At 42.8% G+C, this 21,914-nt stretch overlaps 1 long non-coding RNA gene across 4 annotated transcripts in view; it reads left to right on the top strand.

Moving 5' to 3' along the window:
- LOC309650293 overlaps window positions 1-21,914 on the top strand; it is a 230,710-nt gene that overhangs the window by 143,961 nt on the left and 64,835 nt on the right. For all 4 annotated transcript variants that reach the window (XR_014257503.1, XR_014257504.1, XR_014257505.1 and 1 more), the window contains exon 5: window positions 3,374-3,516. This is a non-coding gene — a long non-coding RNA (uncharacterized lncRNA). The remainder of the gene's footprint in view (window positions 1-3,373; window positions 3,517-21,914) is intronic.

Here is a 21,914-nt window from a genome sequence, read left to right as displayed (position 1 = left end):
TCACAGGATATTGACTATAGTTCCCTGGGCTACACAGTAGGACCTTGTTGTTTATCCATTCTATAGATAATAGTTTGCAACTGCTAATCCCAACCTCCCACTCTGTCCCTCCCCCACCCACCCCCTTGGCAATCACAAGTCTTGAACAATGAATTTTAATAATAAAAAGAAGAAACCCTTTCTTTTTTTTTTTTTTTAATTTATTTATTTTATTATTTTTATTTTTGGCTGTGTTGGGTCTTCGTTTCTGTGCTAGGGCTTTCTCTAGTTGTGGCAAGCGGGGGCCACTCTTCATTGCGGTGCGCGGGCCTCTCATTATCGCGGCCTCTCTTGTTGCGGAGCACAGGCTCTAGACGCGCAGGCTCAGTAGCTGTGGCTCACGGGCCCAGTTGCTCCGCGGCATGTGGGATCTTCCCAGACCAGGGCTCGAACCCGTGTCCCCTGCATTGGCAGGCAGATTCTCAACCACTGCACCACCAGGGAAGCCCAAGAAACCCTTTCTGAGCACCTCACCCCCCCCCCCCCACCAATGTCATTCTCTCGTCAAATTGTTTTACATTTTCACCTTTAGAGTTTTCATACAACTTGGGTTTACTTTTGAGGCAGGGATATATATCTACAAAACATTTATTGATTAGTCCACCTTTCCCCCCATGTAATTATAACGTCTCCTCAATCATATAACAAAGTCTCATAAATGTTTAGGTCTATTTTATATGCTCTCTTTGGACCTATAGAACTGTTCGTCTGTCCTTGCGCTGGAATTATAATAGGTCTTAATATCTGGTAAGTCTAGCTCTTCTTGCCTTTTCTTTTCCCCCTAACTGCCAGACTATCAGAAGCAGCACCTGGAGATGGATGTAGAGGGCTATAGACTCTGCACTTCGCTAGGAGGCAGCACATAGTTGAAACTTCGCTTTTACTCCCTTGGGGACGGATGTGAATGTGTTGTGCGTCATATCTGTTTCCACAATTATTTTGGTCAAATAAATAACTTTGGTTGATCAGCCAAAAGGCTCAACCATGGCAGAGAACTCAGTTTCTATTCTCTCTTTCTTCCTTACTAAGAAAACCTCAGATTCTGGCTGGGCTTTCACTTCCCACTTTTCCTTACATTTCTGTATAACATGTTTAAATTCTGGTCGATGATGTGTGAGTGAAACAACTTCCAAGAAATGTCTCTAAGCAATTGCTGGCATGTGACCTTTGCCCGTTTTCTTTTTTGTCTATTCTTCCATCTTCTTTTCCCCCTATTAAATTATGCTTTAATAGTCTTTTCTTTCTTTGTACGGCAGATTTTTCTTTTTCTTTTATTTCTTTTTTTTTTTTGACTTAGCCTACTTTTTAAAAAAATTATTTATTTTTTTAATTGAAGTATAGTTGATTTTCTCTTCTTCCATCTTGATACCTAGAGCTCAGATGCGATGGTTGGAGTTTGGGCCTTTATCTTTGATCATGAGAACACGGTCTCATTGGGACAGGCTGGGACCTGGGACCTGGGACTCTTTACTGCAGAGCTTGCACCTGGGCAAACGTCTCCTTGAGCAACAAAATACAAAGAGACTATGAGGGCCTAAAAATAACTGCATGCATGCACAGTTGGGGCAAATTATGGACAAGACACAAAAAGACCAAAAACTCAACTGCCACTTCTGAAGAACTGGGAGCAAAAACAGGGTGCCGGGAGCAAAAACAGGGTGCCGGGAGCAAAAGCAGGGTCCTACGCATGCCCCCTGCACACAACACCACCTAAGGGGTGGGCAGACCACCTCAGCCACCTCTCGGCCCGACCCCTGGACCATCCCTACCCTCACCCCATATAAGGACCCCCCCCTCGGGAAGTGAGCAAGGGAACTTGTTACTTGTTTTCACTCCCTCCTGCTGTAGCAGGGGCCCCAATAAAGCCTCGTCTGAATTTCTTGTCTGGCCTCTTATCAATTGCTATTGATTAAGGAAGACCAAGGACCCTGCGTGGTAATGTCATCATAGAAATCATGGACCAAGAACATGGGCTACTATTGACTCCATGGCTCTCCCTCAGTGCCCTGGGGCTGCCTACCTCATTTACATAAGGGATCCCTAAGGAGCCCTGCGTTATTCGGGAGGTGAGTGTGAGGTGGGGGGGAAGAGAGGACACAGGGAGACTGGAGTTGTGCTAAAGAGTAATTTAATTTGTACCTGACACCTCATTTTCCCTTAATTAAATCCAGAAAGCCCGATGCAGAAACACACAAACCAAATTCTCCTCTGTGCAACCAAGTCTGCTGAAATAGGCTCAGTGTTCTGGGGAATCCGAGGTCAGATGCTTCACGGAGGCTCACCCCGGAGAAGCAAGTAAGGCAGTGACGTGGCAGGTTAGGACATCCGACTCCAGAACCGAGTTCCTTCAGCCTGGGGGGTCTTTGGGTGGGCTGGAAGTTATTTTCTCCAGATGCTGCCTCTTGTTTCAAAGGCACATTTTGAAGCCTCAGCAACTGATCAAAACGACTACTGAATATTGTTCTCTGTGTGTGAAAACTACAGTGGGATGGAGAGCCACAGAAAGTGCTCTGTTGACTTCTGAAGTTGGTCTTACACTCAGTTCTCCTTCTGGGACTCTTTCTCTCTCTCTTTTTTAATTGCAAACTCCTTCCTTCCTCCTCCCTAACCCCTAACAACCATCCCCCCCGCCACTGTCTCCCAGACTTGAAGCTCTGGCTCTGGTTTGTTAATAATGCATTGACATTCCCTTGGCAGTGAAAGATTCAGAACTTCTCACTGATTACTGATCAGAGTTGGAAACGTATTCACAATGAATGCTTGTTTGCTAAGTGTTTCAGGGGAAGAAAAAGAAATGCATGAAAGCAGCTAGCATGCGTTTGCCTAGGACTGGTCTCTAAATTATCTAGATTGTTGTCCAATTTAATATGAATTTGAATCCCAGCTAGAGAAGGGTGTTTTTGCACAACGAATCCAGTATCATCGGACCGTTTCAATAATGTGTCTGAATGTTCCTCTCACCCCCCGACATAAGCCCTCATTCCCCAACCCCGTTGTTTATTGACTTTGATGGGAAAGGTAGTGAGGATGGAATTCAATTGAGAAAGTACCGAATTTCCCATCATCCTCTCATCCTCTGGCTGAATTGCTATGAGACCTTCCCAACTACAGCATTCTCTAGCATCACCTCTCTTTTGGTCAGTTCTCCTCAGTTTTGCAGAAATGATCTTTCCGAAATCATGTATGTGATCAAGTGATTCCCTAACCTAGAATCCCTCTGCTGCTTCCCATGGTCAAAAAGCACCATTTAAGGCCTAAACCCCACCTGCTTCATCAGACGCATCTCCACCCAAGGAAATCTACGTTAATCCATTCAATTTCTTGTCTCTCCTAGAATAAAACATACTCTTTCATGGCTCCTTTTTGAAAAGTGCTTGGAAAGATTAACTAACATGTCCAAAGCCACATAGCTTGGAAGGGATGGAGCTGGAATTCAAACACAAGCAATGACAATGGATCACATGCACTTTTCCACAGGTACTTTTATTTTTTAAGCTGGGAATTAAAATGTTTTTTTTAAAAATTGAGACATTTAAGAAAGGAAATAAATGTACATCTTCTGACTTTTGGTTTTGATGTCATAGCCATAGAGATGACCCTTTTAACCTACAGTTTCACTTTCTTCCTTTACGATCTGGCACAGTTTAATCCTCAAGGAAGAATTTCCCAATTATCTTCACCCAGTTTTCCCACATCTGCCTGAGAAACTCTGTTTAAATAATTCTGTCTAGCAATCATTGGTGCCTCTCTTTCTTTGGCTGTGTAAGAAATAAATGAGGACTAAATCTTGGTTAAAATGAATAAAAAGATAAATGTCTTTCATGAATTTCCCCTTTTCCTCCCGTCCTGGAGGAAAAGCAGCGAATTAATTATTCTCCTTCCTCCTCACAGTAACTGAGGTTGTAACTAACACTCAATAAACGCTTTTTATCAAACTGGATCCTATCAGAGACGGAAGAGCTTCTAAATAATCTGCAATTCTCTCATCAAACTGTCAGACCCAATAAGTGCCAATAAAATTGGGAAGAGGAATTCAAGTCCATGGCTGAGTCCCAATGACATTTTCTTACAAAGATTCATAATAATAATCATCTCTGGGAGCCTTGGCTATTCATTTCCTATTGTTCTTTGTCAAAGGGCTGTTAGCTTTGGGTTTCACTTTGTTTTGTTTTGTTTTTTCAAAAACAAAGAATAATACTCTGTGACTTTTGGAAAAAGCATGGAGTTAATGAAATGGTACCAAAAGGGATAGAAAAGAGGAACTACAAAGGACAAATGAAATTCTGTCCTTTTGAAACTTCAATGGTGCCAAGTTTTATATTTTAACAAGCATAAACCATCCTTTGTCATGTCCAGAGGGGGAGAGGCTCATGGAAGAAGAAAAACAAAGTGATTCTTGTGACAGAACTGAACTCTTTCTCTCTTAAAAAGAAATCTGTGTTCCTTGTGAAATATTAGAAAATGTATATATGAAAAAAAGGTGGGAAATTTACATAATCTTGGACAAAAGGGAAAGAAGGGAAATATGTATTGTTTTCGATTTGGGTGGTCTCTTTTGTATTTGTCTAGAATGGGGGGGGGTAGATGGCCTTAACAAGGAAGAGAGACTTATCCAGGGGGCTATGAAGGTGGGGGACGAGGGGGTTCCAGGAAATTTATTACCAAACTGAGTGGTATTTACCTGAGATGATACCATTCATCCTCTTCTTGAGGGTATACACCATCATGTGCCTGTGATGTATGTTGGGTTCTCTGATCTGATGCTCATCATGCAAAGGCCAAAGGCTCTGCCTTCTGTCCCAATGTACACACAGCCGTTAATGCTGAAGCCCTGGGCTTCTCCAATCAATAGATGCCCCAGAGATGCTGGTGACTCTAGGACCTTCTTAGTGTCCTGGCTCCATGTGCCCACATTTTTCCTGCCTTGAGAAGAATATCCTTGCTTTCTTACAATTTCATCTTTGAATTTAAAAGGTTTCTAATAAATATTTCCTCTAGCATTTGCATTTGGTATTGAGAGAGCTTCAGGATTGCTAGTCTGTTGATCGTATTTCCAAAAATGAAAGAGTTACAGGAGGGCTAGAAATCACACATTTGATATTTGAATGTCTGCCCTATTCCCCACTACTCTCATATCCAAACAAAGAAGACAAGCCAAAAAAAAATGCCCTTTTGGAGATCCAGACTCTTTAACATCACCATGTAATTATCTTTCTTCTGGAAAACAAGTGGAACATGAATTTTTATATCGTTATTAAGCAATCTAGGCAAACTGCAAGTCCCCTTTACAGAAAATGGGCTTCATAGTCGCACCAAGGAGGAGAATAGGTCAGACCTGTAATTTACCTGTTTAAAGTCTTTGTTTAGAAATTGTGCTTGCATGATATCATGATAATGTTTACGGAGCAAGCTGCCCTTCCCTGCTCCCAAATAAGTTAAGAGATATAATTGTTTATAACCATAATTTCTGCCCCAAGGAAGAAAATCAAATGAGTCAGAACATCTCCCAACTATCAGAACAGTTGCCCAGTTGCCCCCACAAAAGATCAGCTGTGTGGTCGCAGGAGAAATTTGTGTCCCCAGCTCCATCACTGAGAATGCCAAAGCCCAGTCTATTCCTCCTGTTAAACATACAGAGTTAATATCTGAACTGAATGTTGAGTAGCATTCCACTGGATTTGACAAAGGGAATTTTAATAAGTAATAAAGGGAACCTTTTGACCAGGGAGAGACTAGTCTAAGTTTTCTCTTAGAATTCTGAATTTCCCCATCTTTTAACGATGAAAAGAATTTTGAAAAAAGAGATTTAATCCCGGAGAGGAGAATTATCCCTAATTTTTAAGGCCCTGCATCCAGCTCTGCTGCACCACCAAACACACACACACCAACACACAAAGTAATGAGGATCAGTTGCGTTATCTTCATGCCAAGATCCATTACGTGAGCTACAATTCCGCATAAAAGCGTGTCCCTGGGTCTGCTCCACAGCTTCCAACATGTTTCACATGGTGCATTTTTCTCATTACAAGGGGCTAGTCCTGTCATGATCGTCTCACCTGATCATGACGTGCAATCTGGGTGCTCCAGGTCCCTCTCTTTTCTGTGAATTTGGCGGGGAGGACACGAGTGGTTCTCAGAAGGTTTCCTCTTGCTCTCCTCTGACCTGCAGGATTCTCATGTATCTCCTGGGTGCTGGGGTCTCTGCCACTGTCCATATCCAACGCCAGCCTTGGCGTTTTCATGAAAATAAGTTCTCCCATCTGCGTGGGATGGTTATCATTCTCTTTGACCACCCAGCATCTGAACCCTCATTCCTGTATCTGTAAAATTCTGCTCCAGATGAGTCTTGGTTAGAGGTAGCTTGCAACACGGATTCGGGTCTATGGCCCAGGTTCTATAGCATAAAAATCTGACCTTCTTAGACGAAAGAAAGGACAACCTATCTCTGCAGCCAGCCCAGCACCTCATGTTGGGAGCCTTCATATTTTGTTTAGTCAGTGGATGAATGTGTGTTGAAATCAGATGTCCAGTATTTTCCTTATGGCCTTGAAATGATAGACATTCTGCAGTTGGTCCTTGACATCCGTTGGGCTAAGTGGGCTGTGCTGCCATGTGCCCACAATCCCCCAAAAGTTCCAACTATTCCCATCCCTCAGGTCTACCAGCTCTTTTCTTTCCTCCGATACTCATTTTGTCAAGCAATCCATGAAGGGCTTTGTTTGGGAGATATTACGGAGAAGGATAAGAACCAATTGAAATCTTTTATAAGGTTAAAATGTCTGTGAGTGAGGCTGTAAGAAGGAGGGATGTGAATTAAAGACTGAAAGAACTGGTGCTTCGAGATCTACTGAACACGAGAAGCCGAGAGGAGGGGTATTCGTCCAAGGGGAGACGGTCAGAAACCACTGCATAACTTTGCCCCAGCAGCCTTCCCTCTTCTGGACCGCAGGGTCCACCTAGGAATGATGGCTGAACATTCAGATCTTTCTTTAAGATCCCTATCCAGCTCTGACACCGCACCTTCAAAAGGAAGAAAATGTCAGTCCATGATTTGTCTTTCACCCAGTGAAAAATCCTTTAACAGAAACCAAACAACAGGGCACAAGCAAGAATCGAGCCCTGTGATCATGGATGGGAAGCTGGGCCAAAAGAGGACTCAGCTGCTGGAACCCTATTAGCAGCAGCTCAGATTTCCTCGTTCCAGTGGTTGCAACACACTCAGGATTAGCTTTGCCCGCAGCCTGTGGTGAACGACTGTTTGTACAGTAACCGTCTGCTGTTACGCCGACAAAATGCCTGTAAAGACGACGCTCAGATTTCTAGGAGAGGCCACATATTCCCCCCATGGATGGCAAAGCCATTTAGAGAACAAAAAATCTCTGGAATATGTCACCTAACACCCAATCCAAAATCGGGCTCTAAGTATCCATCGTGCCAACGCTAGCGGCGGCTGGCATCCTGCACCGTGAGACAGAACCTCCGTATCCACCAGGGACGCCTGGCTCCATTCTCTCCCCCATCACTGTTCTGTTTCTTTATTCATTACTTTTTTTTATTGAAGTATACTTGATTTACAATGTTGTGTTAATTACTGCTGCACAGCAAAATGATTCAGTTATACATACACATACATTCTTTTTTTAAAATGTTCTTTTTCCATTATGGTTTAACATAGGATATTGAATATAGTTCCCTGTGCTCTACAGTAGGACCTTGCTGTGTATCCATCCTATATATAAAAGCTTCCGTCTGCTGACCCCAACCTCTCACTCCATCCCCTCCCCCAACCCCCTCCCCCTTGGCAACCACCAGTCTGTCCTCTAGGTCCATGATTCTGTTCCTGTTTCATAGATAAGTCCTTTTGTGTCGTATTTTAGATTCCACATATAAGGGACCATCACTGTTCTATTCATCTCTTTCCCTTCATGCTTGCTTTCTTTGTTTGTAAGCTTTAAAAAGCCCTCCCAGGGACTTCCCTGGTGGTCCAGGGGTAAAGAATCCACCTACCAATGCAGGGGACGCGGGTTAGATCCCTGGCCGGGGAACTAAGATCCCACATGCCCTGGGGCAACTAAGCCCTTGCGCCACAACTACTGAGCCCACGTGCTCTGGAGCCCACACCCCACGTCTAGAGAAAAGCCCGCGCATCGCAACGAAATATCCTGCCTGTCTCAACAAAGATCCTGCGTGCTGCAACTAAGACCTGATGAAGCCAAAAATAAATAAATAAAATACTAAAATTAAATTAAATTAAAAAATAAAAAGGCCTCATACTTCCCCAAGAGGAAGGAAATATTCATAGTCTGACAAGATTCTATACCAAAGGTGATATGGAATTTGTTTTATTGCCAAGGGATTGATCTCAAATTATTTGTGAAAATTTCAGTGGCTTCTTATTGGCAAAGAAGAAAGTTCAAACTACTTTACATCATTCAAGCCCCCCTTTAAATGCCTCCAAGCTAGGTTGTTAGACTTATCATTCCCTCCCGGACTTCATTCTGGTCTTGCTTTAGCAAAATATAATGTTTTAACTTTTTTAGACCGTGGCTGGGCTTTTTCGGTCTTGATCATCTTCACTCGCACTCCTGCTGCAGCCAGAATGCCCATCCTTCATTTCTGTTCATCGGCATCATCTTTGTGGTTTAAAGTACAGACTAAGTACTGCTTTCTTTACTGAGTCCCCAGCAGTCTTTTCTCTTATTTATTCCCTTAAAATTCTGCTTTGTAGCTCCATGATTTGGGTATACTTTGCCCTCTCCTAGTAGACTATAAGCTTATTGAAAATAAGGGCTGTATCTTATTCACATTTCTATTCCTCCTGGTGCCTAGGACAGAGTAGGTCCCAATGACTACTTTTTAAACCACTGTTTGCGTTTTTTGAGTTCGAAATTTAATTTTGATCCAAGAAACTCTCTTGGTAGACTTGTAATTCGGGGATGTTGAAAATACATGGAGTTCACTTTCATTCTTTTGACTGATAGAATGAAATAAAACTGTGAGGACAAACACTTCAAATTCTTTTTTTAGTACCTGTATATATATTTGAGCTAAATATGCTTTAAAGGTAATTGTGTTCTTGTAGGCTTAGAGTTTAGTAAGTTAGTAACTTAAAGCAAGTTGAGTCAGAAGCAAGTTGTAAATTTTAGAGGGGAGCTTCAGGGCTTAGGTGTAAAGAAAATTACTCCTTTCTGATTGAGAATATAATTATGAAGATTCACATAGCAATGCAGAAAAAGACCATAATCTTCAGTCTTGAGGCTCTGCCAACTTGCATGAAAGAGAAAAGTTGAGTCTAAAAGGCGCAGCAGATAAAAGCTTCTGAGGAATCAGAGAGGAAAAGATAACCAGAAAGAGACAACAATAGGTGATTCTTATTGAAAAGAGCCAGAGGGACCCAGAGCGGCCACAAGAGGTGTGAAGCCTGAGAGAATTTAAAGATCAAGGAGAAAGCTCCCTATTTGTACGTAGATGTTCTCATTTCTCAAAGATTGGCCTAGGAATGTGTCTTTTTCAAGACAATGTCTTTTCGTGTTTATCACTAGCCTTTTTAAGAATGTTCTTTTTTCCTACCTATTGGAAAAGCTCTCCAAAAATTCCCATCCCAAGAACATAAGTTTAAATGACTGGGCTGTTTCCAAAATTTGTATGAGCGTAAGAATGACAAGAGAAAAAGAAGAGCCATCTGTGATAATATTTTTAAAGACCTACATTCACCTTCCCCCTATAATTATGTATCAAGGGTTTAATAGAAGTGGAATTAGAGCTGCCTGTAATATACAAACACGTATTGGGTATCCCGATATGAAAACACGGCGATGCCCTTACTAACAGGGGAGATGCATTGTGGCAAAAACAAAAACAAAGATAAAAACCTCAGAAAACCCTTGTGGTCCAAAATATTGATTCTAGAGGTAGAAATACTAAAGGAGGTACGTGGATCCTTTCCAGAATGTCAGAAAAGGTGATACACTATGATCCCAAATCTCTGAGGTGCACCCAGCTGCTCTAATATCTAATACACCTCCCAGAGCACCATTAAATACTACGGTAGGCATGTACTCATAGGCTGCCCCTTACATCAAAATCAGTACCTTCCCTCTCTCTTTGGATAAGTACGATAGCTTGGCTGATGAGCCCTGATGCTCCTTTAAGCCAACAGGAATGTACACTTACAATCACGTATACCATACCAGTTCTTTTGATTGTGGAACTTCTAGACATCGTTGCCCACAGCCAGGGATGCCTGCAGGGTCAAGTTGTGGGAAGATGGCCTGTAGAAGCTTACAGTTGAATTTAAGAAAGGAAGATTCTCCATGAAATATTTTTAAAATATTTATTCAACGTAGCAGATGCTAATTTTACAATGGGAGTAAGTGCCGGGGCAGCCATGGTGTTATAAATGACGTGTATTTTCAGAGTTGGTTTAACTCTTACCTCTATCACTTAGAAACCTTGCAGTTTTGGTCAACTTTCTTAACAAGCGACGCCTTTGCTTCCTCATCTGTGAAATATGGTGGGTAACAGTACCCACTTTGCAGGGTAGGGGTATCTGATGGCATACAATGTGGGTAAAGTATACAGCAGGTGACCAATAAATGGTGGCTGTCGTTACTGTAGTTGCTGAAATACAGTTGAGATGATGGTGGGGCAGATGCATTTGGAGAGAAAGGGTGTGGAGGCTGAGCAAGGGCTGAGTTGATTCAGACAGAGAAGCAAACAGAGGGCAACCCGGAAGACTCCCTGGAAGAGGAGGAGGACATAGCAGTGGGAGAGGCAGAAATACAAGTCAAATGCCTGGGGTTGTGAGATGAACTTCTGGCTGGAACAAGAGCTTTGAACAGAAAATAAGGGTTGTGTACAAAGGGAGCAGAATAGAGGGGAAGAAGTAGGTGGGGGTCAGGATGACTTTGAATCCCAAATGCAATAGTTTGTTCTTTCTCCTAGAGGTGATGGCCAGCCACTGGGTGATTTTCAGTCCAGGAAAAAAAAAAATGATAAAAGCTGTATTTTGGAAAAATCACTCATAAACATAGGTAGGTTGGATTGGAATAAGGAGCCGTCAAGCACTGGGAGACTATGGGGATGGTTCATCGGGGATCCAGGTGGGAAGGACAGAGGGAAGGAAGATTCAGCTGAGCCTGGTAGCTGATTGCATAAGGAAAAGAGTAGGAGCAAGATTTCAAATCCAGGTGACGAAGGGAATGATTATGTTGGTCCCATGGACAGAAAGATGGCGGTCCAAAAGGGCATTCATGTGGATAGGAAAAAAAGGGATGTGAACAAAAGCTCTCCAAGAGCACCTGCTCGGGTCTCTTTATTAGAGCTAATAACAGTCTTTACATCTGAGCTCCCTCTATGCCTCCGACCCCATGTTCAATGTTTTCCCCAGATTATCTCCTTTCACCCTCACAAAACTAGTCATTGAGAATTACTCTTATTATTCCCAGTTTACAATAAGGAAAGTAAGGATAACAAGGATGGAGTAACTTGCCCAATATTATAAGACCACTAAGTAGACAACCAGGGTTCTAACCCAGAACTCAACTCTTCCCCATCCTGCCTTCCTGAACTGCTGGGTTGCAGTTAGTGCTGTGTTGACCACATTCTATGCCCAGATTTCTAAGATCCTGGAACACAGCTTAATTCACGTAGAATTGAGTGAGCAGGTTGAAGCCGTAAAGGCGATGGGTTTGTTGTAAGGGGGATATAGAGGAAGAGGAGGGGGTTGAAAACTGGCCGATAGAATGTGTCCACGTATCGCGCATGGACTTGGAGTCAGGAAGCCTGGGTTAACTTAGCTCCACTTATTAGCAACTCGCTGCACTTTAATTTTCTCCTCCTCAATAGGCTGATAACGTCGTCCCCTCATAAAGCTTTGAAACTCAGAAATAATAGAGATGAACCTGTTTCGTGACCAGTAAAGCAATTTACAAATATCAGCTGTTATGGGGAATTTGAGCGCAGGACGAGGAACTATCGAAGGTTACAGGGACAGAACACTAGGACCACAGCACATTGTGTCTTGGATGCTGAGGATGGAGAGTTTCAAGAGAGAGGGCACTCACGGGTTAAAACTGATGCGAAAATGTTGGTGACCAGTAGATCTTTGGTGACCTTGGGGAGAATGGTTTCCGTCGAGAGATGGGGATAGAGGCTAGATTTTATGAGATTAAGGAGAAAGTGGGTGGTGAGGAAATAGGGGCTCTGGGGAGCAGACCACTTAATTAAGAAGTTTACAGTGAAAGGAAGCAAAGAATGGGGCAGTAGCTTGAGGGGGCAGCTTAAATTCTTACCGCTTCCCTGGATATAGACCTTTTAACAGGGATCAAGGCCTTAAACTAAAGGGATTAAGTGCTGCGGGTGGAATTTCAGGCAGCCAGAGGGTGGGGGGAACATTTTCTTCTTCGACACTTGGGGCATTTTCCAAAATCCCAGACATCACACCATGAAGAGTCATTTGCCTGTTCTGCCTAAACGTGAAGCTCACCCCGTAAAACTGCAGAATTTGGGGGTTCTCCCATCCTCCACTCTTGCTATTTTACATCTTTGTGCCCTTTCAGCAGTACTTCCAGACGCAATGATTTGCCTGAAATGACGGTGCTATGGAAGTAGATCCTGCAGGGATGGGAATAAAATCCCGCCGGTCTAAAAGTTCGACTTTGGTTACTTTCAGCCTTCCGAAACACCAAACTGTGTTAAGAAGTTAGAAGAAAAAGTATTTTGAGTTGTAAATAGCTGTCGCTATGTCCATAAATTTTGAGTCTACCGAAAAGGAGGTGGCACTTGCCTTTGACCACTCTGACTAAACATTTTACGTAAAACAAGGCAGCCAGCATTGCTTTCACGTTTCCTGTAATCTTGGGTCCAGCCCACCGAGCGTCACCTTTTTCCCCCCATCATCAGTGTCCCCACTTACGCCAGCCCCTTGTCTTCTCTGCGCCTGTGTCCATTCTGTCCTCCCTGTAACAGCCTCTTCATTCCCTCCCCCACCTACCCCCATCCCAATTTTTTCCATCTAGAGGTCTGGGTTCAATTCTCAGTTACTTGCAAAGGCTGTCCTGACAGCTCTCTCCACATCTTCTCCAAAAGTCTACAGATTGACAGTCTGTGCCATAAAAGTCAGCCTTGGCTTACACAGAGTTTCATCTAATGTCTGAATTGTTCCCTGCCTGGTAGCGTTCTTCCTTTTTCTTTAAAAAAAAAAAAATTGAAGTATAGTTGATTTATAATGTTGTGCTAACTTCTGCTGTACAGCAAAGTGACTCAGTTATACATATATATATATTTCTTTTCATTCTTTTTCATTCTGGTTTATCACAGGATATTGAATATTATAGTTCCCTGTGCTACCCAGTAGGACCTTGTTGTTTATCCCTCTATACAGGTACCACTTCTTACAATTTTTTATCTCCTGCATTCCTAACTTGTGTGCATTTAGTAAGTACACCTCGTCGTGGAAGGATTAGTGGCATGCGTGGCAGGAGACTGGTGATGGTGGCCAGGAATTAAGAAGACAGACTGACAAATAATGAGGGGCAGAGTCACCTTGAATCCTGAGATCTCAGGGAACCCGGCTTGAGTTAGGAAGGATGGAATTGCCAGATGAAGCGATTCTGCGTCCTTTTCTGCTGTCTTTCATGCCGGAGATGTTACCTATTGATTTCTGTTGTGCAAATGTAAGAAGGGATTTGGTTGTTTGGAGTCAAACACAGAAATGCTGAGTCCCTCCGGCCTGCCCGACAGCCCCACTTCATTCTTCTTCTCCCGCCCCTCCCTGCGTCCTTCCCGCAGCCCTGAAGGAAAAGTTAAGATCAAGGTTTCACATCATGCTTCATAGTTTTTCCTATGTGTTTTACAAGGTGTAGCATTAGTTATTCCTTGAAAACACTCCGATTACACGGTGAGGTGATGCTATTAAACTCCTTCCACTTTATGGCTCTGGGAGCAGAGGCACAGAAAGGTTAAGTGGCTTGGCAGTGTTGCCCAGCACTTTGATGACTGAGATGCATTTTTAACTCCTGGCTGACAGGATCTTACAGAGAACATTCACGTGCCAGAGAATTTTCAGTGTCCACGACTGGGGAACACTTCGAAGAACCCAAGGAGACAGCGCCATGCATTAGCGTGCAACCGGCAATCAGCTACAAATGATCATTGTTTACATCTCGAGCAGAGAAAGGGGATGGAATCATGAGGATAAGGAAGTTTTAAGCCTAAATTTGAAAGAGGGAAGGCTGCGAACGGGTGGCCACACGGCCGGCTGTCAATATGTGATACAGCGCTGCAGCAAGGGGCTCCAGAGGGGAAGTTTGGAAAGCCCGTTTTCCCCATTTCCCATCAGGAAACCGTGCCTGGGTCCGTGAGGCTTTGCACTGCACTGGCCTTGGACGTGTTAGTATTCTAACTCCGTCTCCTCCTTTATGGCTCTTCACGACTCTGTCTGATGACAAAGCAGCTCTTTGCCATTTAAAGGTCAAATGCCAGTAATAGAGAGATGGCATTTTATCATCAGATGCGCACAAGCAGAAAGGAGATGAAAACTTGGAGGCCTGAGCCAAGTGCAATCGTACCCCCGGGTTGAGATTCCATGAAAATGTGGAATGTACCTTCAATTAACCTTTCACAAATACCTGGTCACTGGGACCGACTGATCTGGCGGTTGTTAGCTGGGTTTGGAGAGCGTGTCGCTCCTGCTGAGCGGGAGAAGGCATCTGATCCTGTGCTCGGTTAGTCCCACAGATGAGACATTCCCCCAAACCTCCCAGTGATAAAGATCCCTCTGATATTCCTGAGCACAGAGGCTTTCAGGGGGCCGTGGAGGTGGGAGCGTCTACTGACAAAGAAGGCTCTGGTCGATTTTCGAAAGATTTTCAAGTATTAGTCTCCTTGAGGAGATTTACAGAGAAATGTATGTTGCAGAATAGAATTTGAATACTGACAACAGCAGAGATTATACAGCTTGAAGTTGGAGGCTGCTGTCTAATTTAAAAATCTTTTTTTTATGTCTGGTCTCTTTTGAATTCCTGCAACACCAGGAAGGAGACAGAAGAGGTATTATTTATATGACTCAGGGAGGCCAAGTGAACAGCTCAGGGTCACACAGATATTAAGTGGCAGAATTGGGCTTTTGAGCCACAAGGATTTTTTTTTTTTTAATCCAGCGTTCTTTCTGCCATTGCATTTACCTCCCAGAATCAGTAACACAGGGAGGGATCTGACTTGGCAGAAAGAGAAGAGACCTCCCTTCCGCCTCAGAGGAAATTCCAAGCAAGTCTATCCTGAGCAAGGATCTGGATGAGTTTGTTTTCTTCTCTCTCTCTCTCTCTCTCTCTCACCTTTATTCTCCGGGGGAAAAAAAAAAAAAAAAAGAGGAGAAACCTAGTTGTTCCTTAAGAAAAATTCACGTGCTCCCCCGTGGGCTGCGAGCTCGGGTAGCCCCACGAACACAGCCAGGTAGAGATAATTTGCCCTAAATGAAGGGTGAAGAATGTAACACTTGAAGTGGTAAATAATCCCCCCGAGATCACCGCACTGGGAGAAGATCTGGATTCAAACCCAAATTGGCCACTTCTGAAAAGTCTGCTGATTCAATGTACAGACCCCCGCGCAGGCAGGGCAGGGCGGAAACGGGCTGGTGGCGGTGGACCAAGCACCTGGGACCCCATCAGCCTTCTTGGCCAGTAGCCTTCCCAGATTCCCAGACCAGCTTGGGCCTTGGGGCACATCCTGCCTTTGTGGGCCCGGAGAGCCTTTTTAAAGAGAGGTCTGTAACTATTTTGGCAAAGGCTAGGGAATTCAGTCTTTGGAAAATAATAGGAGACACTTGTACCAAGGTCAGATCAAAAAGAACTAGTTAATCATATTCAAGGAAGAGAAAGTCTCAGTTTCCCCACGTATAAAATGGGAGTAAGAGTATACTGCACAGAGCTGAAGTAAGGATGAAAATTTACCAAGAATGAAAGGCCTTTGAAACACGTGTTATTATTCCCCTCATTCATAACCCACAAAATTTCCCCTGTCTTTCATTGTTCATTTGTAGTCAATGTTAGGAGAGCAGGAAAAGGGTGCTTGGAGCCAAACAGTACTATTGGAAACGCTTATCTTGTGTATAAAAGCCTAGTGGTGACAGTATTTCCCCTCTGCTGAGTCCCCTTTAACTGCAAAGCCCTTACCACCTCAGGAAGCTTTGTTCACGGCAAACCCTCAACACTGAAGTCATTAGGCCTGTAATTTACCCCCCACTAGAACATGAGAAAATGTAATCAAATAAATATTATTGTTTTTCCTTCCTTTCTTAGCAAATTACCACCTTCTGTTCCTCTCTCCCTGTGAGCTCTAATAGTCGGGCAAGTCTGGAACTGATCTCTCGGCAGAAAATTCTTTTCAATCCAAGTGCCGCCATCTGTGAGAAGTTCCCCCATCTGTGAGAAGTTCCCCATCCTCGAGCCCAGAAACCTCCTTCAGAAATTAGGAAATAAATGCCAATTTGGCTCCAAGGGAAGGTGCTCGATTGGGTTCTTAAATTCCACATAGAAAACTCACATGTGTGCCCTAAAGTATAAATTACCCAAACAAACTGTATTCTGATGCCCCTGGAACAAAGACTTAATACTTTCCTTCTCCCTAAGGGAATTCTACACGATGGCACCTGCAGAGTGTGAACAAAGTCTGGAGGTTTGGGAGGAGGAAAAGAGGGAAAGAAGAAAAAGAAGAGAGGGAAAAGATAAAGGCAGGAAAGAATGCTGATTGTAGAGGGTTTGTCTTTTCTGCACACAAGAAGTATCTGTTCTTGTGTGTGTGTTTCCCAAATATACGCCAGGGATGCGCCATTGTCTTGGCGATTGTTCACGTACGTGATGCCCCAGAGACGTCAGTGCTTTCTTGAATATGCCTGATGAGGACAGACTTAACAAGAGCCCACAGGTTAATCAGTGACGTTCTGCAGAGGGATATTTGAGCGTCTGCTTTGAGGACCTCGTCTTGTTGAGACGCCAAGACACAGAGCAGCAGTTATTTAAATTATGTGTGTTGGGGGGGAAATGAGTTCTTTTTTTAAATTGAAGTATAGTTGATTTACAATGTTTCAGGTATACAGCAAAGTGATTCAGTTATACATATGTGAGTATATATATAGGTTCTTTTTCAGATTCTTTTCCTTTATAGGTTATTACAAGATACTGAATACAGTTCCCTGTGCTATATAGTAGGTCCTGGTTGTTTACCTATTTTATATATAGTAGTGTGTATCTGTTAATCCCAAATTCCCAGTTTATCCCTCCCCCGCCCTTTTCCCTTTGGTAACTATAAGTTTGTTTTCTATGTCTGTGAGTCTGTTTCTGTTTTGTAAATAAGTTCAGTTGCATCATTTTTTAAAATTCCACATATAAGTGAAATCGTATGATATTTGTCTTCTCTGTCTGACTTACTTCACTCAGTATGATAATCTCTAGGTCCGTCCATGTTGCTGCAAATGGCATTATTTCATTCTTTTTTATGGCTGAGTAATAGTCCGTTGTATATATGTACCACATCTTCTTTATCCATTTATCAGTTGATGGACTTTTAGGTTGTTTCCATGTCTTGGCTCTTGCAAATAGTGCTGCAATGAACATAGGGGTGCATGTATCTTTTAGAATTAGAGTTTTGGTCTTTTCCGGATATATGCCCAGGAGTGGGAATACTGGATCATATGGTAGCTCTATTTTTAGTTTCTTAAGGAGCCTCCATACTGTTCTCCATAGTGGCTATAGAGCAGCATTTCATGAGCTCACTTCTTTTTTTCTTTCCTTTGTTCCGTTTCTCCCCACTTTTTTTCATTTTCTTCTTTTCTCCCTCTCTTCCTGTCTCTTTCTTTCCTACTTTTCCTTCCTTCCTTTCTTTCTTCCATTATAATAAGGTAACAAGCATCCGTGACCCCACCATCCCGAACAGTAGGATGTTGGCAGTAACCTACATCTGGCCACGTGATTTCCCCTTCCTGTTCCTTGCTTTCCCCCACCTGAGGTAACCGTCCTCCTGAATCCTGTATTCGTTTACTATATCCATATGTATTTCTAAGAAAATTTCAAATACATATTATCTTTAGGTTTATAAAAAGGATATCCAGCGATATGTAATCTTCATGGACTCTGTTTTCACTTAATGGTATATTGTTAAGATGTATCCAGGTTTTTGCATGTTACTATAGGTATTGATTTGGGTAGCTATACAGTATTCCATTGTATCAATACAGCTGTGTATTCATCTACTCTCTGTTAATGGGAATTTGAGCTGTTCCCTGGTTCTTGCTGTGAACAGTGCTGCTTACAGCAGTCTTGCACATTTCTCCTGTATGCTTATTTCTCTTGGGTGTACATCTAGGAGTGGAATTGCTGAGTAATTGGTTACATGAATGTTCAACTTTGGGAACAAATGTCTCAAAATTGACACCTCAGAGAACCTACAGATCATAGCTTCTCCAACACTAAGTATTATCAGCCTTATAAATTTTTGCCAATCAGATGAATATAAAATGATATCTTATTGTAACCTTGTATTGCCCTCCCATCATCACTAATGCTATCAGACATCTCCAACATGTTGTTTGGCTATATGTGAATTGCCTGTTTATGACTTTTGCTCATTTTTCTATTTGTCCTCTTATTACTTATTTATATAAGTTATTTGTTCTTAATACTAATGCTTTTTTTTTTTTTAATTTTTATTTATTTATTTATTTATTTATTTTATGGCTGTGTTGGGTCTTCGTTTCTGTGTGAATGCTTTATTTCTGTGTTTTGCAAATATTTTCTCCCAGTTTGTAAATTATTTTCCCTTTTAAAAGTGTCTTTTAATGAACAAAATTTTTAAATTTTTAATTAGTGAAATTTGTCTAACACAGTGAATGTTTTTTGGGCCTTCTGGAAGAATATTATCCTTATCCCAGGGTGTAAGTGATATTTATAATTTCTACTCAGTATTTCAAAGTTTGATTTGGACATTTGAACCCTTAATCCATTTCAGGTTGATTTCTGTATATGATGTGAGGTAGGGATACAATTTTTTTCTCCACATAGATAATCAGTGTTTTCCAGCTCTACCTATTAAAGTCTCTCCTTTTTCCCAGTAATCTGTCACCTCTCTCAATACCAAAACACCACGCACATGTGGGCCTGTTTCTGGGTTCACTCTTCTACTCCACTGATCAATTTCTCTACACCAGGGCCAATATCACACTGTCTCAATAACTATAACTTTATAAGAAGTCCTACTGTACCATAGGGCAAGTCCCTTCTCACTAAGAAAAGTCTTTTCAAAACACCCTCATAATTCCTGCCCCTTTACACTTCAAAATAAAATTTAGAATTATCTTGCCAAGATGATAATTTTGTTTGTAAATGCAATGAATCCATAGGTTTTTGGGGGACTATATGCACATTCACAGTATGGAGTTTTTTTTTTATCAATAAGCATGGTCTATTTTTTTATTTAGGCCTTTTACTATTTCAACACATTTTTAATAATTTTTTTTAGACATCTTGTAAATCTTTGTTAGCTTTATTCCTAGATGCTTAATGTCCTCTAATTCATCAGTAAAATGGCCCTGTACTATCTGTTTCATTTCTTGTAATGCTTTTGTCTGCTTTTTGTATCACGATTATGCTAGCTTCAAAAAATAACTGATGAAGGGGGGCAGAGTCAAGATGGCATACTAGGAGGACATGGAATTCGCGTCTCCTCACAACTAGGGCACCTACCAGGCACCGGTGGGAGACCACAGACACCTAAGGGGACGGGAGTAACCCCCAGTGACCGGGTAGGACGTGGGGCGTGGGGGAAGTGATGGTGGAGGAGAAGTGGAGGTGGGATGGGACTGCTGCACCTGAGGGGCGGCTGGGGGAGGAGAGGAGTTCCTACACCCAGCGGGACCCACCCACAGTTAGGGGTCCAGCAGGGACGGGGGAGACCCTGGGGGAGATGGTGGGGGAGAGGTGCGAAGGAACGGAAGGGAACGGGGTCAGTCCACTCAGGCACCAGGGAGCCTGTTGGGCTCCGGGGCCTAATGCTCTGCCCTCAGAGCCTCCCTCCTGCAGTACAGAGCTCAAGCCCCGCCCCTACACCCCCACCCAGGGCCCACCTCTACACTCGGAGACTCCCCTCTGAGACCCCCTCCATCGCGCTGGGCCTAAACCCCACCCACACACCCTCACTCAGGGCCCTACCTCCAAACTCCAGAACTCCACACTCCAGAGGCCCTCCTTTCCATATACTGCCTCTCCCCTTCCATGCAGGTCCTAAGCAGCGGCCCCGCCCCACGATTGAACGTCGCCCCGCCTAGGCCCCGCCCCATGCTCAAACGTCACCCCCCACCAACCTAGGTCCCGCCCCACCCTAAACCTCGCCCCTGCCTAAGTTCCACCCCCTGCCTAAACTCCGCCCCCATAGCCAAGGCTTTTTTTTTTTTTCTTTTTTCCTCTTTTAGATTGCAGTTCTGTTTTACCTTGTTGATTCATTGTTGTTGATTCTTTTATATTTTTATCTTTCCTAAAAAAATCTTTTATTTTTCTAATTTTATTTTATTCTTTATAATTTGTTATTGTTCTCTCCTTTTGGCTTGTTCTCCCCTCCCCCTCCCCCCTTTTTTTTTCTGTTGTGGTTTTATTTTACCTTGTTGCAGTTGTTTCAATTATAGTTTTATTTTTCCTAATATATATATTTATTTATTTATTTATCTATTTATTTATTTGTTTGTTTATTTATTTATTTTTGGCTGTGTTGGGTCTTCGTTTCTGTGCGAGGGCTTTCTCTAGTTGTGGCAAGCAGGGGCACTCTTCATCGCGGTGCATGGGCCTTTCACTGTTGCGGCCTCTCTTGTTGTGGGGCACAGGCTCCAGATGCGCAGGCTCAGTAGTTGTGGCTCACGGGCCTAGTTGCTCCGTGGCATGTGGGATCTTCCCAGACCAGGGCTTGAACCCATGTCCCCTGCATTAGCAGGCAGATTCTCAACCACTGCGCCACCAGGGAAGCCCCCTAATATATTTTTTATTTTTCTAATTTTATTTTGTTTTTTTATTCTTTGATATTGTACTGCTCCTTTTTTTCTTTCTTTCTTTCTTTTTTTTTTCTTTCTTTTTTTTTTACTGTGATACGAAGCTTCTGGGATCTTTGTTCCCAGGCCGGAGGTCAGGCCTGAGCTCCTGTGATGGGAGCTCTGAGTCCAAACCACTGGACTAATGGAGAACCTCAGACCCCAGGGAATATCAATTGGAGTGAGGCCTCCCGGAGGTCCTCATCTCAGCACCAAGACTCGGCTCTATCCAACTGCCGGCAAACTCCATTGCTGGACGTCTCAGGCCAAACAACCAGTAAGACAGGAATACAGCACCACACATCAAAAAAACCCCACAAAACAATGAAATGACAAAAAAATATGTTACAGACAAAGGAGCAAGGTAAAAACCTACAAGACCAAATAAATGAAAACGAAATAGGCAACCTACCTGAAAAAGAATTCAGAGTAATGATAGTAAAGATGATCCAAAATCTCGGAAACAGAAAGGAGAAAATACGAGAAACATTTAACAAGGATCTAGAAGAACTAAAGAGCCAACAAATAGTGATGTACAGCACAATTACTGAAATTAAAAATAATCTAGAAGGAATCAACAGCAGAATAACTGAGGCAAAAGAACGGATAAGTGAGCTGGAAGATAAAATGATGGAAATAACTGCCAGGGAGCAGAATAAAGAAAAAGGAATGAAAAAAACTGAGGACAGTCTCAGAGACCTCTGGGACAACATTAAATGCAGCAACATTCGAATTATAGGGGTCCCAGAAGAAGAAGAGAAAAAGTAAGGGTCTGAGAAAATATTTGAAGAGATTATAGTTGAAAACT

Source organism: Balaenoptera physalus (genome assembly GCF_965194825.1).
Source record: "Balaenoptera physalus genome assembly, chromosome: 20".
NCBI classification, from domain to species: Eukaryota; Metazoa; Chordata; class Mammalia; order Artiodactyla; family Balaenopteridae; genus Balaenoptera; species Balaenoptera physalus.
This window is presented reverse-complemented; position numbering and strand designations above follow the sequence as displayed.